Genomic DNA, 21161 nt, shown 5'->3' with positions numbered 1-21161 from the left:
CCTACCAATCGGTAGAGAAGACTGAAAGGAAAGCTACTTTTCCAATTCCGTGTTAGTAAATCTGAAAGCCTACTGGTAGGTGCTCTCTAATCATTATGAAACATTGGTATGGGAATTAGTTCCTGGAAAGAAAATGTTAGGAAGCAGCTGATGGAAAGTGCTGGTGCATAGCAGGCATGCAAAAATAAACATAAATGCTGCCAGGAGTAAGGATTGAGGTAAAATGATTGTTTCTTATCGTGAAGGACAGACAGTAATTTTTGGGGGAGCGTGCCCCAAAATCAAATGCACTGTTGGGTGAAACAAAGTGGGAGAACAGGCCAGCGATGAATTTGATTGTGCAGGAGGCAGTGTCAGCAATACAGTTGCAACGGAGAGATGACTGCAGAGACTACCATAGGCATCGAAGCACCTCAGTGCACCTCTTTTTCCAGAAATAGTTGGCTTTTTGGTACTCAAACCCAATATTTTTAATAGCATGTAAAGCTGTGTCGTCTTTGGCTCGCGTCTCCTCAACTAGAGCGTAAATTGTGGAGTTCAGACAAAATTGAGGCTGTATTTCTGTACCTTTTAGAGCATAATGTAACACTCTGTAGTGAATATGTGACAAGTGGGGGGAAAAATGGCATTCAGACCCATGCAGGGGCTTTAGCAAGTGGCAGAAGAAATACTTGTCATGAGAACACGACTTATTTTTTCCCCTAATGGAGGATGACTTAAACTTTTTAATAGATGGTTGCTGAGCACACGGTTTCAAGCTGGAAAAAGTAGCCCCAGACACGACTGTTCATCACTCCCCCCCAGCCATCTTGTGTCTTGCAGTTGGGAAAGAGCGATTGCCTAACTTGCCCGATGAGAAAGTACCTGTGTATGTACACTTTTTTTTTTTAAGGACTTGAAGGCTTTAAGTCTTCTAATAAATTAAACCAACTTCAGAAGGATACAGCAATACAGGGATGTAAAATGGCAGAATGTGCCTAGGTCGGCAATTCTTTGCCACCTATCTGGAGGGGCACGGATCTGTCTGATTGCAGTAGACTCGATCATTCTGGGCCTGTTTCTTTTCAGTGATGCTTTATTATGACTTTTTGGTAGCGTTTTCTAAATCAGTGTATTCCTACACATGCAAAATAGGAATCAGTGCTGCTTCATCTCATCTCCTACCTCTTGGCACCACCACGATATATGGGCTAAATGAGGCTTTGAAATAGTTTGAGGCCACTCAATAAAACATGGATCTGGTTTGTATTGTTGCTCTTGGGGAGGACGCTCTGCCTCATTTCAAATGTAGCTTCAAGTTTGGAAGGCTTCTGTCACCATATGACCAAAAAAAAAAAAAATCTAATGTTTCATTAATTACTCGGAAGGGGTTACTTTAGCCAGGCAAAACTTCAGGACTGATTGGCTACACAATGCAAACACTCCTTGCGCTTTGGTAAGTGGTGTCTTCTAAGTTCTGTTATTCTTGTTGGAGGGTCTGTTTCTTGTTTTTGGGGGAGTTTTTAGCTTTGTAAGTAAATGCCTGGGGTAAAATCGCTGTGTGGCAGCGTAGCCCAATAGGGGGAGTCTGAACTTTAAATAAAGCTGTGTCTGAATTCCTTCCAATTTCCTGTACAAAGAGATGAGCCTTGCCGCGTGTCTAGAAGGCTAATAAATTTAGGCTCTTGAGGATCAAAGGGGAAATGAATTTGAAGGCCTAGGGGCCTTCACTTTACTTAAAAAGTATGGAATGTGTCCATGAGACAACACTGAAATTGTCCTTTCTACTAATTTTTTTCCTTTAATTTATGCCCAAATTTTCCCAACAAAGTAAAAATAAATTGCTTTCTTCGCATCTTCAGGGAGTGAAATCACATAGCTGCCCTGCCAGCCTCTCCCTTTGGCAGCGGAAAGTTTGGACCTTGGGATTGGACGCAGTTTGATGGATTTTTACACACTTAGCCCCAATCGAAGCACTTCAGCATCACTTGTTGCAAAAATCCACCCAATTGCTTCATTACGGCAGCTGAAACAACGTAGGTTTTCTGAGTTGTTCAGCTGGGTTTTCTTTCTTTTATGGTAGGGGGAAATCTGCTGTATTCCACTGCAAGCCTTTTGGGAAGATCTGTTGTAATAAAAATCTTGGGTTTAAAAGCCCTGGCATACGTTTTGACCTCCGGTGCCCTTTTTACTGCTCTTCTTTTCCTGTCTTTGATGTCTGAGTGCCGCATATTTGTGGCGATTTCCACAGGCATGTGTTGTGCTCAGACAGACGTGGCTGAGCTTCCGGACTGAAAACGCTAGCACTCAGACTCTGTTTTGATTAGTTTTGAGTTAAAGAGAAATTTTTATAATGCATAACCATCAGCCCGGGACTTTCAAATCGGTTAGGTAATTATTGGGAGTGCTGTTGGAGCACAGAGGTGGGAATCATAGAATCACAGAATCGTTTAGGTTGGAAAAGACCTTTAAGATCACCAAGCCCAACCATTCCCCTAACCCTGCCATCCCCACCACTAAACCCTGTCCCTAAGCACCTCATCTGCCCGGCTTTTAAATACCCCCAGGGAAGCAGCTCTGGGATGGCTGGAGAGGGATTGATGTAGCCAAGTTAGGAGGGGTCTTGACCAAGCTTGTGTGATGTCTTGACCCTCTAAACTCTACCAGGGACAGCTCCATCAGACAAGGGAAGGGACAATCCCTGGTTTAGTCCCTTAAGCCGTTCCTACTCCAAAAACATAAAATCCAATTGCATGCATGTTAATACTAGCTTAGCCGAACTGGCAAAAGCGCCTGTGGAGCGCCTCCCAAGCAGAAGAATCCAGCGTATTAAATGTGTGTATTTGACTTATGTGGTGATAAAAAATGCCTGCAGCTGCTAAAGCTGGGTCAATACTCGCCTTCCTATTTGGGCTGTTATTGGAGAAAGCTTTTCTGTTTCCCTGACATGGCTCGAGTACAGAACACAGGAGATGAGTCAGAAAATGACAAAATGAGCTGCGGCCTTTGTTTTGTTGGTGGACTTGTACTAAGAGCGGCCGGATTTGTACCCAACTGCTGGGGTAGCCCCATGGGTTTTCAGATGTTTGAAAGAAGTTGATCAACTGTCCTTTTTTAGGTCCTCACATTCTCTTCCTTACTTTCCCCTCCTATCTCTCTGTTTTGAGCTCCAGCTCTTTGGCTGGGAAATAAATATAAACTTGCTTTTCACATCTTCTTACTAATTCTTGTAGCATTGCTTTTCATGCAAACCCTTCTGTTTCAGGTGTCTGTCCTCTTGAGGTCTGTTTACATTGGTGTGGTGTTGTTTTTTTTTTTTTTTTTTTTCCTTTGAAAACTTGAAACTGCTTGGAAATAGGTACATGGAGATTTATTCTGTAGGGATGCAGATGGTTTGGCATGGCCCCGTGCCAATATCAGTGCAGGGAGTGGGGTAGGGGGGCACAACTCAGGTGCCTGAGGAAAACCTGGCACTGCTGTTTGCTCCTTTTACTAAGTAGCTTTTGGATTTCAAAGGGTTTTTTGGGGGGTGAGAACGCAAAATTTCTTTTCTCTCTTCCCCAGTGTTATAAATGCCCGTTTCTTACGCTCCACCATCATCCACATCTCTCCAAAGAAAGAGCGAGTCAGCTGTCACTCCTCAAAGGAGTTACTGAAGCGCGCGAGTCCCGGAAGCCGTCACAGGCCATGTTGTGATCCGGTTAATTCAGTGATCGGGGAGGCCCCAAAAACACGAGGGGGAAGTCAGGATATTGGGCAGACAGCTCTTCTGAGCTCTTCCCTGCTGGCTGGTGTGCATGAGCAGAGACATCGTTAGTGCCTGCCTTGTTATTCACCATGCAAAGAGTGTAAGCACCAGGCTCAGAGCCGAATCTTTTAATTCGGGCAGCAAGTAATTGCAATGCTCCATGTGGTCGCACCCAAATCCATGTACATGCTTCACCCTTAGAGGCTGAGCAGTGTTAAAAATCATTGGGTTTCAAAAGCGGGCAGCATGTCTTAAGGTAGGATGTGAAGGTTGACCCGGGGATGCTCTACTCGGTATGGAGACAGTGGCTTGCCCAGTGGTGTTCAACCAAGCCTGTGTCGCTTGGTCCATGGTGAAGGAGGAGAAAGGGCGGTAGCTGAAATCTAAACGGAACAAACTTAGCTGCTCACTCAGCTTGTCCTTCAAACCTTGTTCTCATGGTTCTTGCTATGACAGTTGTAGGAAGTTAAGAAATGCCTTGTTCCTCCTGCCTTGTCTCCAGGAGATTATAGAGGGGATGTGCCTGCAGCTTGGCTGCTCTTGCAAAAAAAAAAATAAGTCTGGGGGGATGCTGTTGGTTACTGTGCTTCAGGTTTGGCTTGAAAGAGGAGGAGATGTCCTCCAGTCCCCTGCTGAAGCCCCAGGTGAGACTGCGGTTCTTGTGTGAGTCATCTGGGGTCAGAGACAGGCACACAGAATAACTGAGTAACTGTTATTCAGTCTGGTGTTCTGAGCACATGAACGGGTTTCTACACTCTTAAAAGACGTCATGAAACAGAAACTCTGTTCTTAGAAGCAGGTGCTCTTCCAATGACATCTGCAGCTGAGGGGATTAACACCATTGAAGGAAAAAAAGTGATGATTATTACTATTTTTAACTGTAAGGAATATGAGAGTCCCTCTCCTTCTGCAGCAGGAGTATGATAGACCCGGTAACAGTAAAAACATGCAAAAGCTTGGATTTAGTTTGTATTCTGGTGACTCCTTAAAATGTAGCAATCGGGTAAATGCCAGGTAAAGTAACGTGAAATTAAAACAAAATGGAAATGGGGAGTGTGTCCTTAATAAAATAAATGCTTTCCAGTAATATTTAGTAGAAGCTGCACGTTAACTTTCTTTGCTTGAGCTCTGTTCTGTAGCCTTAATGCTTCTTTTTCCTCTTGGCCAACGGCCCCGTTTCTGTGCCTGTCGTGCAGTTAAATGGGCTCGCTGTGCTCGTTTCTGTATCTGAGGCACATCTCAAATTCCTGTAGCCGCTCGGAGGGTCCTAAAGAGTGCTCATGTTTTTCCATTCAAGAGCGCCTGCCTCCCTGGACAGCCCAAAGAACTGCACTGACTCCTTTCTTCACTTCACCGGCTTTTTGGTTATGGAAACGTAAGAGGATGGAGCCCCATGGGTTTTGTGTTGAGTGGGAGGGGCCTTTCCTCAAGTGGAGGGGTTTTTTTCTCTTTGGAAGCAGCAAAACCAGTCAAAGCTTGACTACCCCAATCCCTTCAGCGAGGACGATAAATCCTAAGGGATTTTTCTTTTTCAGGGCTGTTTTCTATGCCATAACAGGGAATCTATTTTCTAGTGAAACCATGGAAAGAAACTCCCTCCTGTCAGTAGGAGCATCCCTGGATTACCTTGGGGATTTGCATTTGTGGGTATCGGCCAGTTTTTATACCTGTTGTCTTTACCTTACGTGCCGTGGCACCAGCTAACCCGACCTGTAACGAAGATTGTCCTTAAATCAGTGAAGCGATGTGGTTTTCCCTGCTGCTGCAGGGCTCTGTTATTACGAGGCGGCTTGCTGGAGGAGGCAGCTCCCGTTAGGATTACGTTTTACCCACCTAGCCGAGTAACCACTTCTGCTCCAAAAACAGCCTTCTCTGCTCTTTATCTGGTCCTAGCAAAAGGGTTTTGCTTTCTTATTTTGATAAAAGGCCTTGTATCTGTTCACCTCAGTGCGTTAGGAAGTGTCTCTATGCACGCTTGGTGTAAGTCAGCTCAAATGAAGTGTCCATTTAAACAACAAAAAGAAAAAGCCTTTTAATGTAGGCATGGCCAAGTACTTCAGGCTGTAGCAAGTTTGATTAAATGAATTGGAATTCAAAGTCCGGAGATCCTGTTGGGGATTTCCAGTTGGGTTTCCCCTTCAGGAGCGCTGTTGGTTGTGATCACTATACAGTAAAGATTAATAATACATGGTATGAAATGGCAGAAAGGTGGTGTTATATAAAAGTGAGGACAACTGATAAAATAGCTGACCTTGCAAAAGACTTTCTCTTGGCAATATGCTCTTAAAATATGGAGGAAGGCATCACAAGATGATTATCACAATCATTTTTGATTATGGTTAACATATGAAAAGACATCACTCTTAATATTTCACTTAACTGGAGAAGCAGCTTCTCCAGCAAACTCTGACCCAGTGCTGGGTGCCTAAGGAATCTTATGCACGTCCACAGGTAGTGTGCATGTTTTAGGAGCATTCGGACACGGACGTAATTAAGTAAATCTTGACATTGCATGTGTGTTTACTATAAATTATTCTATCGTTATCTATATTTTCAGTTCATTTAAGTGAATGCATGTGGAAAGCTGTGAACAGCTTAGCTCAGCTTGGACATCTGCATGTTTTAATGAGCTGAGATGGTCTCGGAAGAACTTCGTTAGTTGTGCTGTACTTGAATGCTTTTTAATTCTGCAAAATCTGTTTTCTCTTTTGTCTTAAGGAAAACTCAGTTATCTCTGCAGAATCTTAAATTTTGCAAACCCCTTGTCTATAGGTCCTTCAAAATCACTTTTCGAAACACAGACTTAACCAAGGTGCTTTAGATGAAATGCGAGATTTGCCTAGCTTCAAGGTAGCTTGTTCTTTGCATTCTGACCCGTTGTTGCTGAAGATGGGGTGTTTCGTTTGGGTCGGGATGTACAGGGGTGTAACTCTGGCTGTGCCCATCCTCAGCGCCGATCGCAGAAAACAACAGCTGAGGTTAGAAAATGGCTGCAGGATTGCACGTTAATCCAGGGATACGGTTAGTAAAACTGCTGGCAGAATTGGTACCCAAATGCTGCAGGTATTCGTGCTTAGCCCCTGGTTTATTTTTTTAACGGAAAGAGTATTGGGGTTTTGGTCATAGGTGGAAAAGTCGGAAACCCATCCCTTTTATTAGGTGTTCAAAGTCTAGATAGGACTTTGTTCAAACTGGGATGCAAAGTTCATAAATGCTCCTGAATCGCTGTTCCTGTTCCGGTATTTAAGGAATATATTTCAGAAGTATCTGGGGAAATTAAAAGTTAGTTTGCTGGTAGCATAACTGCACTTGAAATGTATTTTCTTTATTCTGCTTTCTGATTCAGCGTAGCTTTTCCTCACTTGAAAAATAACGGCTCTGTTTGTGCTGTGCAGGTAAGAGCTAACCTCGGAAACGCTTGGCTTATGTTAAAACCACTTGGTTGCATAAGTGGTTATTACAGTTTTCAGTTCTTGTGCCATCAAATGACATTATTTGCCAAGAAAAATCGTAGTGCATTGTAATCTTGTTATTTGCTGTGAAAATAGAGAAGGATGAAGAGTGAAATGACTAGGGAGGAACGGGAAGGGCGGGATACTTTTCATCTTAAAGTATTATGGAAGATTATGGAATAAGAGCTCTTTATGCGGATAGGGATACGATAACTCTTTGAGAGCCACATGCGGAGCTTCGGGCATCCATGCAAAATTGTTTAAAGTTAAATCTGCTTAAAAATCTACATCAATCCATATTTTTGCTGTGCAACATGAGGGTGCTTTAATGATCCCTGAATTAAAGAGGCTTTAATATCTCCCCAAAAAGCAGACAGTCTCCAGCGTGGAGGTTCATAATGATGATCTAAATACCCATGTATTGACCTTTATAGCAATTGATATGGTTACATGCTCTGAGGAGGACAAATGCCTGAAAACGCTTTCTCTGCTTGCACCAAGCTGGTGATCTTTGTCCCCAGCTACTGCAGCTCTGACGAGGAACCTCCCGGTGTAATCATCCCACTCTTCCCGAGGAGCTCTGCCGGGAGGCTGCTCGATGCTGAGAGCCATGCCGTGCGTTAGTGTTGGTGAGCTGCCCGTTGGTGCCATGGGATCCTGGGCCTGAAAACTGGTTCCCACCTCGAGGGACTTTTCAACTAATGAAGACATGGGCCCAGTATCCAAGATAATACACCATATCTTGCATAAATTTAGAACAGAGTGCAGCCAATTTCACAAGCTGCTGCTAAATTATTCTTTCTCAAGCTGTGCCAGATAACTTCATGCACTGAAGTAGCACAAGCTGGAGCTTTCTCAGCAAGGAGTTTTAGACCCGACGTCCTCCGGTAACAGCATTACTTCCTTCTTTGAGGACCTCCGTATGAAGTTACCTATCTAAAACATAAAAGAAGGGAAGCTGTCTGGGTAGCAGCCCCGTATCTCTGGCATTAGGGGTTATTTTAAAAACTCTTGTCCCTTGGTCATCTCCTCTTTTTATTATATAGGCACACACTATATATATATGCTTATGTAGGAGATGAGCTTATTATAGCAGCTACAGGTGAGGTGTTGATGCTGTGCACAGCAGCTTCTGGACAGATGTCTTATGTGGAGGCTAAATGACAATTATCTCTTGGTGTACCTCTGCAGGGATGAGAGAGAGGACTTCAGCTTTCCGTCTCCAGGTCCGTTAGGTTAAAACCTTCAGGAATTTTTGTTAAAGAACTTAATTCAGTTGAGCACAGCTGGCCACCTCCTCCCTTCCCCTCCCTTCTTGAAGTCCTCAGGTGACTGGAGGTAACTGCCTACGTAGAGACACGCGCCCTGTAGCTCCTTGTGCCAGCTGGCAATGGCTCATATACTGAATTTTGAGACCCCCCCGCTCAGATTTCAATGGTAGATGCCTTGATTTTACTTTTTCCCAGTATTGACTGTTGTCTTTTGGTTTTCCTGTCAAGTAAAAAGACGCCCTGTGTGCAAATTAGTACTTAGCGCTCCACTTGATATCACTTTCCTATAAACACTGTGCCCACCAGTGTGCTGGATGGGATAGGGAGCGCTACATTAATTCATCAGCACCCAAGCTAAACCTTGTCTGTGATCTGTCCTCACTCCGTGTCCCCCATGCTCCTTTCCCAGAGCTCTTAATCCCTAAGCCAGAAAATGGATGATTTAAAATTCCTCGGCACAGCCGCCTGCAGCTTGGCAGATAACATAGACATGCAGCTTGACCCATGAGTAACCTTGTCTTATGTTCGAGTTCTTGAGCGTTGCTGCGCAGCCTTCCAAATAAGTGCCTGCGCAGACGCATTAAAGCAGCTGTGCATCACCACTTGGGTTTCATTGCACATGGTGTTTATAGACACATCCTTGGTCAAGGGTCTGTGGAGGAACAGCCTGATCCTAAACGTCCATCATGGCTTGGCTTGACTGTGGCAGCTAGGTGGGGTTTTTTTGTTTTTTAAACGATACTGGAGGTATTTGTAGGGGTGTAGTTGGAGGATTTGCACCAGCTCCGTAGCACAGGATGGGGTTGTGCACCTCAGGACATGGCTCGTGATGGGAGGGTGCCTTCTCCAAAGTGTTTCCAGAAGGGAGGCAAGAACTGGCATGCTCAAGGTGGTATGTAAAACATCTCCTGAAAGATTCAGCGTGTTAATGAACTAATGGCACTGAAATGAATTACTAATTAAAGAATTATAAGTCTTCGAATCAGGTAGTACCATAGAGAACAAGTCTCACAGCGTTCAAGGGAAGGCGTGGGAAATCTGTTCTCAGATCAAGTGTCACTTTTCCCGCTTGTTTCCCTTTTTTTTTTTTTTTTCTGTTGGTAAGTGCATGACAAGTTTTGTCTGTCTGGCCTAGGGCTTGCTGGCTCATGTTGCCTTGAAGCTCACCTGGACCTTGGGGGTGTCTGTGTTCGTTCTTGCCCATCTGCTTGGTAAAGGAGCACTTGCTGATCTCCTTCACCTAAACACACTCCGTCCCTCTCGGGAATAAGCTGCATCCTACTAAGATTTACCTCCCTGCTAAGGAGGAGAAGGACAAAAATAATCTTAGAGGATCACAGAGCTACTTGTGACTTCAGCTGGTGTGAACATGTCCATTGCTTTGCTTGCTTGCTTTCTCATAGCTTGCAAAATTCATTTTGGCCCCTCGGGGCCTTTATGCCTGGCTCCAACATAGGCTGCAGCATTTTGGCAGCGGTGTGGAAACAGATGAGGAAGCATTAAAGAGCGTGGTGTGTACGCGGCTGAACTTCATGCCATACCCAGTTCCTCTGTTTGAACACAAAAGAGGAAAAGCCACTGAGCAAGACCAAGTATCCTGCCTCAGCTGAGAAAGGCACCGACTTCTGTTTCAAAATGTGGATTTTTGCATGTCTTGGGTGAAGGCAGGTGCTTTGATGGCTATAGTTTTACGTTAGGATTAAAGAGTTTTACCTGTAAGCTGCAGCTGGAGTGGTGGATCTACCGCCACTGGGCTGTGTCTTCATGCTAGCTCCCTTGTCTGGCACGTAGTGATCGTTGAGTATTCGGTGATTTAAATCAGCTCAGGGAATCGACTGAAAACTTCACCCAGCCAAGAAAAGAAATAGTTTTCTGTTGAATCACTGGGCTGAGCTGGGTCGCCAAAGAGTCTCGTGTTCATTAGCCTTTACGGAAGGGAGGTGGCAGAAACATGGGTGGCTTGTCACCATTTAGCAGCTGGGTTGGTTTAGGGCTCCCATGAAACCTGACCTGTAACAGCCTGGTGCTTGTGTCGGGGGCAAGGGAAGCACCGTGCCCTCAGGGAACAACACTTTTGGGTTTTTCCCTTTTCCCAGGAACACTGGGTCTACTCTGTGACCTGGAATTACTCCCTTTTGCCCCTTTAATTAACAGTACTGCCAGAAGGTTTCTAAGCGACGCTCCAGGGGAGGTGGAGTGCAAGGAGTAAATCATCTTTTAAACTGCAAGCTCCAGCACCTTTGAAGTCTCCATTTCTTTCCCCTACCTGTCCTCCCAGACGTGAACTGATGGAGGAGTTGCTGGATGTAGGACTTGGTCTTTTTCCCTGCCGATTCTGGTTTTGATCCAGGATTGTCCCTTGTGCAGTGGAACTGAGAGATGTGCGTTGTAAGAGCCACGCAGAGTAGCAAGAGCCACTCACTTCAGTCACTTGCACAATAAATTTTGCCGCTCCAGAAGCTGATACTTGACTTGAACAGGCAGATGAGATTTTTTTTTTATTTTTTTTTTAATATTGGAAGGGCTGCATTAAGCAAGGTGAGCTCTCTTGTTCTAGAGGTAGGCAGCCTGCTGGCTGACACTAACAGTGGTTTTATTTTTGTCAGGGCCACAAAAATAAGTATTTGGGTGACAGGGGAACTTCAGAGCTGTGTCTCATTTCAGGGAATAGCAGGGGTGTAATGGCTGCATAAAATCTTCTAATTAAAAGAAGCAGCTGAGCTGTTTAAGCTTGTGAACTGCCACTAAAATGCTAATTAATTTGGAGTGTGAGAATGTCTGGAAGAGCCTCTTGATCAGAAATCATGAAGGCTTCTCCTGTTTGAATCCAGTTCTTGGGTTATATTGGTGTCCAGAGTAGCTAATCCAGCACTGGGGTAGGAGACCTGCTGCCTTCGTGAGAACGTGCGGACGCTCAGTCCGCCTTGGAGCACCGAAGGTGATTTAGTAGCTGCTGTCAAACGGAGAGAATAATTTTGGGAGAAAAATCACTGCCTCTGGTCAACCAAAAGCCTATTACTTACCCAGGTTGGGTGATTTTTATGTTTTGTATCTGTATGTGTATCTTCCAGATTGTTAACTGATGGTGTGTTCATCTGCCAGCGAGCAGGGCCAGCCTTCTAGGGTGACGAGTGCAAATGAAGGATGACTTTTCTGTAATTGAGAAGGAAAAAAATTAAAGCTATTAGTTATTATCTTTATCTTACTGAGGTCTTTTCATCCCTCATGTTGTAAGCTGAGTGAGCTGATGCTTCCGAAATGAGTTGTGCCGCTAGAAGAGCTGCACACAGGTGGGGGGAACAGCGCCTTCAACCCAAAGACAACACTTCCCAACCCACAGATCTCTGCTGTCTTACCTGCAATCGCAGCTCTGCAGCACAGCTGGAGCCGAAACCAGTGCTTCCCAGTTCAGTGCGCTGTCTCCCCAGTGATGCAACATGAGCTGCACCTGAAATACCCAAACCATCTTCATTTCAGGTGATGCCTCAGTCACTAAAGTCCTCTCGAGGCCTCAAGTTAGAGCAGTATGGTATAACGCAGCAATGCTTCGTTTCCTAAGTGTGTGTACCTGCTACTCCTTTCCCAGCCCTGCCGAACTTCCATCCTTTGAATAAATATTTCAAAGCTCATGGTTTGTAAAACTCTGATGGCTGTCGTGCTGCGGATTCAGTTACTGAAGGTTTAGACTATTACCATCTCTTACAGGAAAATGATTTCTTAAGGGGGATCCACTTGCATTCTCATTTGGGAGTGCAAAAAAAAACCGGAAAAAACATTTTATGCAGCACTTTAAAACTTGAAATAATGTTTAGGCCGCTAGAAGAGCTGCACACAAGTGGGAGGAACAGCGCCTTCAACCCAAAGACAACACTTCCCAACCCACAGATCTCTGCTGTCTTACCTGCAATCGCAGCTCTGCAGCACAGCTGGAGCCGAAACCAGTGCTTCCCAGTTCAGTGCGCTGTCTCCCCAGTGATGCAACATGAGCTGCACCTGAAATACCCAAACCATCTTCATTTCAGGTGATGCCTCAGTCACTAAAGTCCTCTCGAGGCCTCAAGTTAGAGCAGTATGGTATAACGCAGCAATGCTTCGTTTCCTAAGTGTGTGTACCTGCTACTCCTTTCCCAGCCCTGCCGAACTTCCATCCTTTGAATAAATATTTCAAAGCTCATGGTTTGTAAAACTCTGATGGCTGTCGTGCTGCGGATTCAGTTACTGAAGGTTTAGACTATTACCATCTCTTACAGGAAAATGATTTCTTAAGGGGGATCCACTTGCATTCTCATTTGGGAGTGAAAAAAAAAAAACGGAAAAAACATTTTATGCAGCACTTTAAAGCTGTAATAATGTTTAGGATCACTATGTTATGCTTAGGCCAGCCTCCGCAGCTGCCTCTGGGGTTAATACGCCCCTGCAGCTTATGTCATGTGCCAGGGATGCGCTTAGGGAAACTACAGCAAGAGCGTTTTATGGTGCAACTTCCCCATCTCTCTGTTCCTGCTTGGTCCTATCCTTTGGGCCGACATAGTTGTTGGTGTAGTTGGGTGGCAAACAAGGTTTGGAAGAAAAAAATTCATATTAATCCAAATCTGCTCCCCAGTCTGCTTGACTGAGCAGTGGTGAATGGGCTCTCACTGGCACGGGGCAAGCGGTCGGGAGAGGCTGGGACCACCTCCTTGGCATCACCGTTGCCAGATGACTGCTCACTACTGCATCTCCTCCTTTTGTGTCCTCCTGCCTGCAGGCGCCTACTATTCAGATTACGCATTCATGACAGTGATTTTCCTTTGATGCCACCTGACTTCTTGTAGGTGCTGTCTGTGACTTCCTTCACCCCAAGGAGCCTCAAGAGCAGAGTTCTTGCCTGTCCTCTCTTTCAGGTTAGGAACTGGCTAGGAATAGCTCTGAGAGCATCCAGTCACCTGAGTTTGCTTTCTTTCCGAATCAGTTCCTCCCCTGGATTGAACCTAGCACTGGATTTGGATTTTTAAAAGGTGAAATGAAAAGTCTGAGAGGAGGAACTGAGCAAGCATTGAGAGTTCAGGTACAGAACTGCTGTGTCACAGGGAGAGGACAATTTAAAAGCTGATTTCCTTACCCATCCTTGTCTTGGTATTTTCCTGGTAACCTTGGTTGTTTTTTAACCCACAGGCCTTTTGCAGTTGCCTGGCCTCCTAGACAGCTGGAAATAGGTTCCCCAAGCACGTAGCCCCATTTTTGGTAGCAGGGTGATGTACCCCTTAACCAGGTCACGTTTGATGTGATTTATTCCCAGCATGTGGATGGTGGCCGGGGGCATGCAGCTCCTGCCAAAGCAACGCTGGAGGATGCAGGCTCTCTTTCCCCTGTTCTTATATATGTATGTGAACCGTCTGTAAAGGTGTGCAGACACATTGGGGGATGCTTACAAATACACTCTGACTGCTAGGACCACGTGTATTGTGCCTTTGTGTTTTAAGAAATAAGGAAATGATGTCTTGGTGTAGATCTTAAGATGACAAAAGTCCAGGTTTGCCTTTAATATACAGATGTAAAGAGCAGTAACACTTAAACCCGTTGTTCCCATGCCTTGCTGTCTATACTTGGGCAGAAAGCAAAGGAAAGCTTAATAATTGATTAGAGCAGCACAGCCCTACACCCCCGGCAGATAAGATCTGTAGCAATTTCATGTAATATTAAGAGATAGTTAGCCCAGTATCGTATGGCATGAGCCCAACTTCCTGGCATCACTTACTTGGGACTTTTGGGCTTTGTTTTTGATGCCAAGCTGTTCAAAGCTGAATTGGTGTGCACAGTGCTGGCATAACATGTCTCTGCTTATGACTTATTTGGTGTATTTTTAGAGTGCAGGCTTCATCTGGCATCTCTCCTTGGGATGGTGGCCCACGGTGGTCCTCTGTGACTTATGGCAGACCCTTTGGAGCTCACCCAGTTTTAGTGCTTCTCACCACTGGTCTTGTTATTGAGCCTTTTCCCTTGCCTTAATATTTTGGGCTCTTTATAAGGTCCCTTGACTGGGGTTGTGGCCAGAGGACCATGAGAAATCACTCCGGGCAGTCGGAGCGGTGGCCAAGCAGGGTAGGACTGTTGAAGACGAATGGGGCTGTTTTGAGTTCCTGAGTGTAGCCTGTTTTCTGCAGCGTAATGGGAGTTTTAATTAACATGGACAAGTACAATCATAAATAACCCTCCTAAAATTAAATGGAATTTTAAGGCTACATCGGCGTATTCCCCATGATGCTGTTGCCTCTCTGGAGAGGTAATACCGTGACTTTCCAGCTGAAGGGAGCTGATGAAATCTATTGACTTTTCCATCTCTTAGAAGACTCCATATATTGTAAGAATAAAATATGAATTTAAAAAATATGGAAGTGGCTGGTGTTTTATGGAGGAAAGTGGACTCTTAAGCTAAAACAAGTCAGCTAGTGAAAAGTTTTCTGTAGCTGAGTAAGAGATGCTTTCCTGGCACGTTGTTCAGCTTGCATTACCCATTACCTGAGCTGGCACAGACATGATCCACAGTGCCTTTGTGTTTTGTTTTTTTTTTTAATTACTAATATTTTGCAGCTTGGTCCAAACCTGGATTTAACCTTATTCAGGCTGTGCTTTGAAAAGCTGTGGTGGAGATACTGTGGTTAAAAATACGGATAGGGCAAAGTTCTCCGTTACAGAAATATTCAGTCCATCACTTCCAGACCCGTCCCTCCACCCACGACACCACGCTTCAAGGAAAATCCCAGCAGGATTAGCGGGGTTTAGACACAGTTTCTTCCACCTCAAACAACCTTTCCGCATCTAAGCTGAAAATAGACAATTTGCACTGATGCTTTGGTTGCAGTTGAATAAGACAGAGACAAAGTAACAAAATCAGGTTGCCCTTAGAAACACATTTGTATTGGGCAAAATAATTGATTGGGTTTTTGTCGCGTTTGCACTGATCTGGTATATTGGCTGACAGCTCCCCCGATAACTCACTCCTGACAGCTTGCAGGCTGAATGAAATGCATCAGGGTAAGGCAAGGTCTGGGGATGATTTACGTGCTGGTGAGCTGTCTCCAGTTCTTTTTAATTTAGAGATGCAAAACCCAGCCTGGAAGTAATGAGCTCTAGATAATTAGGTGCTTGTCTGCAGGTGTAACTATTGCAGCTGCCTACAGCTGGTGCTCTTAATATTGCTGATTTTTATTTGAAAGCATTACGGAATGAATGAGATGCTGGAAATGCAGTTAATTTGCAACAAAGAGGGTTTGTTGTTGGTTTTTTTTCCCTGTTGTTATCTTCCCCTCTAACCCCCAGTTTTGCTTTGGTGTTCCTGTTTGGCTTGACTGCGAGATTTACCACGTGTGAAGCAAAGCCGAAAAGGAAATGATGGTGATAAGTAGCAAAGTGTTGTATTACACAGCAGCGATGTCTGGTATGCATCATAGATTGACAAAAGGCCTGACCTAATTTATCATCATTAATGATTAGCCAGATGGGAAGTAGTATCTTGAATTCCTGCCTTGGTGTTAAGTGGGTTGTGAAGGCATCACTAATGCAAAAAGAGGCAGCACAGTGTGTTACCTGCGCATCGGGAAGGTGAGTGAGGAGCAAAAACATGTCGCAGAGTGGATGTCTGTAGGAAGAAAGACTTCGGAAATAGGTATTTTGCAGAATGGGTATTTTAAAAAAGCATGTAAGTCAGAGGATTTGGAGATGTGTGTGGGTATAAATAGAATGTGCGCTTTTGAGTGTGGCTGCTGCAGTGCAGCTTTAGCACATTTAGTCAGAAAAGAAGAGCTATGCGTCAGGTACCGTGTGCCACCCTGAAGTTCAGCGATGCAGTCGGACATGTAAATGCAAACGCCAGCACCCACAGATACAGAGCAGCATTCATCAGAGCACCTCCGAAACGCATTGGGACTCACGAAGGGAAAGGAGGAGGAACCTTGAATAGCTGGAGGATGCTGGATCCCGGCGGCAGCGGTGCTGGGGGAAGGAGAGGGAAATTGTGCTTTTCTGTAAGCATTTGAAGGTCGTATTTTCCTTTCAAGCTGCAGTTTTTGGAGCCTTGCAAAGCTGGTCTTGTGGCAGCCATTGAGGGTCATCGGGATTTGCATGCCCCTTTTCTTCTGAAAGCTCTCGCTGCTGCCCTGTTCCTATTCAGTTCGGTGCAAGCCCAGGTCGGGTGATGTTATGTGGCAGAGAGAAGGGAAAGGAAGTGTTTGGGATTATTTGAAAGCTAGCGCTGAGATTAACGCTATGTAATTAGGTAAAAAGCTTAAGATTAATTTCAAGAAAAGTTTTATTGTGGGGAGAGTGTTTAGAGTATGGCATAAGCTGGGATAAGTAGCGAAAGCCTCACCGCTTGTAACAGTTGGATCTGGACAAAGCTTGGGAGATGATACTTCAGTGAGGAGCACTTAAATGGCAGAGGGATGGATGAGCCTTATCACTTTCAGGTATCATCAAATAGTTCAAACGGGGAACAAAGAGTCCTGCAGGCAGTAATTTTGAATGAGGCAACTGCAGTTTGTAAAGGAGCCAGTGAGACTGCGTGAAACATCGACCACGTTTATGTAGGTGCATTTTAGGTACAAAAGCAAAAGATAAATACCTTAATTTACGTATTTGTTACAAGTATAAAATAGCCCATAAATGGGAACTTAAAGAGAATTCAGTTTAATACACAAAATAACATGAAGGATTAAAAAGGTAGTTTACGCAAACACTTCACTGATCCACTTAAACTTTATATGTTTGACAAATGGCAACTCGGTTGTGAACATTGACTACACATGTTGCGGTGAGGAGCTTTATGTTAGGCCATAAAATGTTGGAACAAGCTTAATAATGGCTTTTGCCATAAGATCCTTCTGGGTAGATGTCATTACAGAAGGTAGTGAATCTTGGAAGTATGGTTTGCATCTCTTTACAGGAATAAGGGCATGATGATGCCCTGCTCTATTGCACAGCTTGAATCATAAACCCCATTTTTGCCACTTTACAAACATCTTTTATTGTGTGCCTTTAGTGTTAAAAAATTTGATGGGCCAGAAATATGTCCTAAGTATCAGAATTAAATATGTCCTAAATATCAGAATTAGATATGTCTTTAGTATCAGAATTAAGTATTGGTGTAAAGCTGGCATGGTATTTTAAGGAATTCTTTACCTGCAGCTCTTAACTGTGACCGTATTTCTGAGTGCTCATGCCAGCAAAAAGTTGTATTTATTTTTCCCTGCTATAATAACAGTAAACACCAAACACTGAAACAACAACCCCTCCGTTTGGTTTGACCTGTGATCCAGTCAGGGCTCTGAATCATTACTTTATTTTGACATCTCATTGCATTGCGCAAGACCGGTTGCATCCATCTAAGAAAACTAAAATAAAACTACTGCTTTAATACAGAGGGCTGGCTCGCTCATTTGAGCTTTGACTGAAAGGCATGACCCCCTTGTCAGGAATCCGCCAGCATAAAAAAACCCAATGAACCAAACAAAAAAAAACCCCAAATCCACCCTAAACTGAAAGGAGATGGGAAGTGATTGTGCCCCTGTCCTGGGCACGGGTGAGGTTGCCCCTCGAATGCTGTGGTCAGTGTTGAGCCCCTCACTCCCAGAAGGACATGGAGCATGTCCAGAGAAGGGCACCGGAGCTGGTGAGGGGTCTGGAGCCCAAGGCTGGTGGGGAGCAGCTGGGGGAGCTGGGGGTGTTCAGTCTGGAGCAGAGGAGGCTGAGGGGAGCCCTCATCGCTCCCTACAACTGCCTGACAGGAGGGGGGAGCCGGGGGGGATCGGGCTCTGCTCCCAGGGAACAGGCGATGGGACGAGGGGAAATGGCCTCAACCTAGGGCAGGTTTAGGTTGGACATTGGGAAACATTCCTTCCCCAAAGGGGCTGCCAAGCACTGGAAGGGGTCGAGTCCCCATCCCTGGGGGTATTTAAAAGCTGGGCAGACGCAGTGCTTAGGGACAGGGTTTAGTGGTGCGATGGCAGGGTTAGGGGAATGGTTGGGCTTGAGGATCTTAAAGGGCTTTTCCAGCATAAGCATTTCTGTGGTTCTATGATTCTATGAGATCTCTGCAAGGATGGGAGATGTTATGTGTCTGGGCAGCATGCGGTTGCTGGGGCTGGGATGTGCCTTTGGATGTAGGCAGGGGAAGGGTTCGAGAGGACTGAGCAGCAGGTTGGTGTTTTATTAGGCTCTTCTTAAGCCTTTAAACATTTTCCAAAGTCGTTGAATTAACATTGGTCTTGATTTTTGCAGTATTAATTATCTGTCACCTCTTATTAGCGAGAGCTGCTTAGCTATGAAGGGTGTAAGGTGTCAGATTCCCATAAGACGTCTGAAAAAGTGGAGACGACAGGGACACCGGGGAAAACCAGCATGTGCCCGTGTAATTAAGGGCTTGATTGTGTGTATACAGAGGGGGATCGAATTATGGTCGCACCAGCAACATTAATATTGCCTTTTCCTAAATTTGAGTTGTTTGCTTTGTAACTTGACTTTTTTTTTTTCCTTGGATGAAGTTTGTTTGGTTGTAGTGAGTATTCCAGCATGGAGAGAGTGTATGGCACTGTTTTGATCTTACATGTTTATTTTTTTTCCCCGTGCGATATGTCACTTGGATTGTGCTTTTGGTGAGTTTTTTTTGTTTTTTAAAAGGCTGTAGTTGTTTGACCGCCTTTCCTTCCCCTGGCTTCTGAAATGTGGCCTGTCAAAAGAGGAATTTATTCTGAATGGAAAATTGATTCACGAAGTACTCGCTAAATAAACGGGTTTGGGGTTGTGTGCGTTGCTGTGCTTCGGGGTGGCGAGCGGAAAGCCGAGGGAAACGAGTTGCAAAATTTTGTGCTGAGGAGTTTGTGCTGCAATTTAATTCTCCTTCCGATAGGGAGCATTGAAGCTTTCCAAGCTCTTCATACATTGCAGTGCAGGTTTCTAAAACACAACGTGCTGTAGGTGAGTTTATCTTTTTACCTTATGCTTTCTTTTGTAAGCCTGGTTTGATTTTTATCCTATATAAACTTGCTGGGAGGAGTGTGATGCAACCTCCCATGCCTGTGCTGCATGCACGGTGGAAAAATTTGGGAAGGAGAGGGATTTCTGCAGCGTGGAAGTGCTTGGTACAAAACCCCACCAAGGTATTGCTAAGACCCCCATTGCACTACCTCTTTAAGACCACAAGTGCGCTTGGAGAGCTCTGCTTGTGAGGGCGAGAGGCAGGCAGGAGCTAAGAAGTCATCCCCGGATGGCACGGACACGGCTGTGGGCTTCGCCACTGGCGGACGGCGGGCAAGACCCGGTGCTTGAGCCAGCTCGCTAACGAAGCTCTCCGGGAGCTCATTGCCAGGTAGGATCGAGCGTGCTGAACAAAAGGCTTTGCCCAGCAAGTGGGGGCCGGCGGAGCTGCAAAGGATGGGGTGATGCTGGGGAAGTTTCAGCAAGCTGCTGTGACTGGGATAGCTTTTCCCTTTTAACCTTTTAAGCGAGCCCTTGTGGTTTCCGAACCTGCTAAATTAGGTGCTTCTGCCGTTAGGATGTTCACCTCCTGCATTTTAATTGCATGTTAAATAGAGAAGAGGCTGCAGAGGAGAAACACGCTCCTTTAACAGCTCTCCGCCATCAAATATCTCCCTGCTCGGAAGGGTTTTAAAAATTCCTTGCACCAAAAAGCTGAAAGAAGTGCTGGAATTTGATGTGGTTTCTTGCCCTTCTGTAATCTTCCTTGACGGTTTTATCTCTCATTTTTTCAGTCATTTAATACACAGTTTTGGTACAAGCGGGGACACGCATCAGGATTATATAACCCTGGGGACAGCGGGTGGGAGACTCGCTCCGTTTCTGTGCAGGGATAAAAATCATCAGTTCTGGAATGTTTTTTTGTGTAACATGTTTGCATAAGCACCCTTGGGTACCCGCAGATATTTTTATTGATGTGAGAAGGTGCTTCCTCATTACCATCAGCTGGAAGTGAAGAAAGAGGCCATCAGTGCATGCTCAGGATAAAATGGTTGCTAGTTGCTGAAAATGAGCTTAGGTGAGAAGCACTGTTTGAGGGGAAATGAGTCCATTTTGGAAGAAGATGTAATTTTTCTTTCCCCCTCCAATCTTGGAAGCAGGAGCAGAGTAGAAAAACCTCTACAAATTCTTGCTGTAAATTCTTGCTTCTTTTACTGCATGTTTTCAGGTTGTTCATTGCTGTAAAAGCACACAAAAATCTCGCAGTATTTCAGTTTTGTAGCCCGATTAGAAGAAGCAGACAAATATGATATAAGGGGGAGATTTCTGCAAGAAATTCCTCCTGACTTTTACTTAACTCTGCATTTGTCGATGCCTCGGAACGTTCCAGCTGACGGGCAGCTCTGGTCTGGATTTTTTTTTTTTTTTTTTTTCTTTAATCACTTTACAGAGAAGTCACATACTCCCCCTCTCCTCAGAGCGTGACTATGGCTGTCTAATTAAAAGATATCCTCCTCCTTTTAGGGAAACTTTCGGTTTCCAGACAAATTCTGTTTCGTTTCCAGCCGGTGTTACTGTCTTTGCCTGTCTTCTCCCACTGGGTCTTTAATAGCTCCTGAAATTCCCCAGCTTGTAATCACTGCTGCAGCCAGATGGGGACTAGGTGGAACTCCCATTGCATCTGTGCCTGCTTTTATTAATCTGCCAGAAGTACCTCGCTTAGGTGGATTTTTAAATATATGTATACTATATATATAATAT

The 21161-nt window shown here is 44.8% G+C and overlaps 1 protein-coding gene across 12 annotated transcripts in view; it reads left to right on the top strand.

Moving 5' to 3' along the window:
* EIF4G3 (eukaryotic translation initiation factor 4 gamma 3) overlaps positions 1–21161 on the top strand; it is a 149531-nt gene that overhangs the window by 19105 nt on the left and 109265 nt on the right. The window lies entirely within an intron of this gene.

Source organism: Egretta garzetta, unplaced genomic scaffold, assembly GCF_000687185.1.
Source record: "Egretta garzetta isolate BGI_Z169 unplaced genomic scaffold, ASM68718v1 scaffold69, whole genome shotgun sequence".
Lineage (NCBI taxonomy): Eukaryota > Metazoa > Chordata > Aves > Pelecaniformes > Ardeidae > Egretta > Egretta garzetta.
The sequence above is the reverse complement of the archived record's forward strand: the minus strand, read 5'-3'. Positions and strand labels throughout refer to the sequence as shown.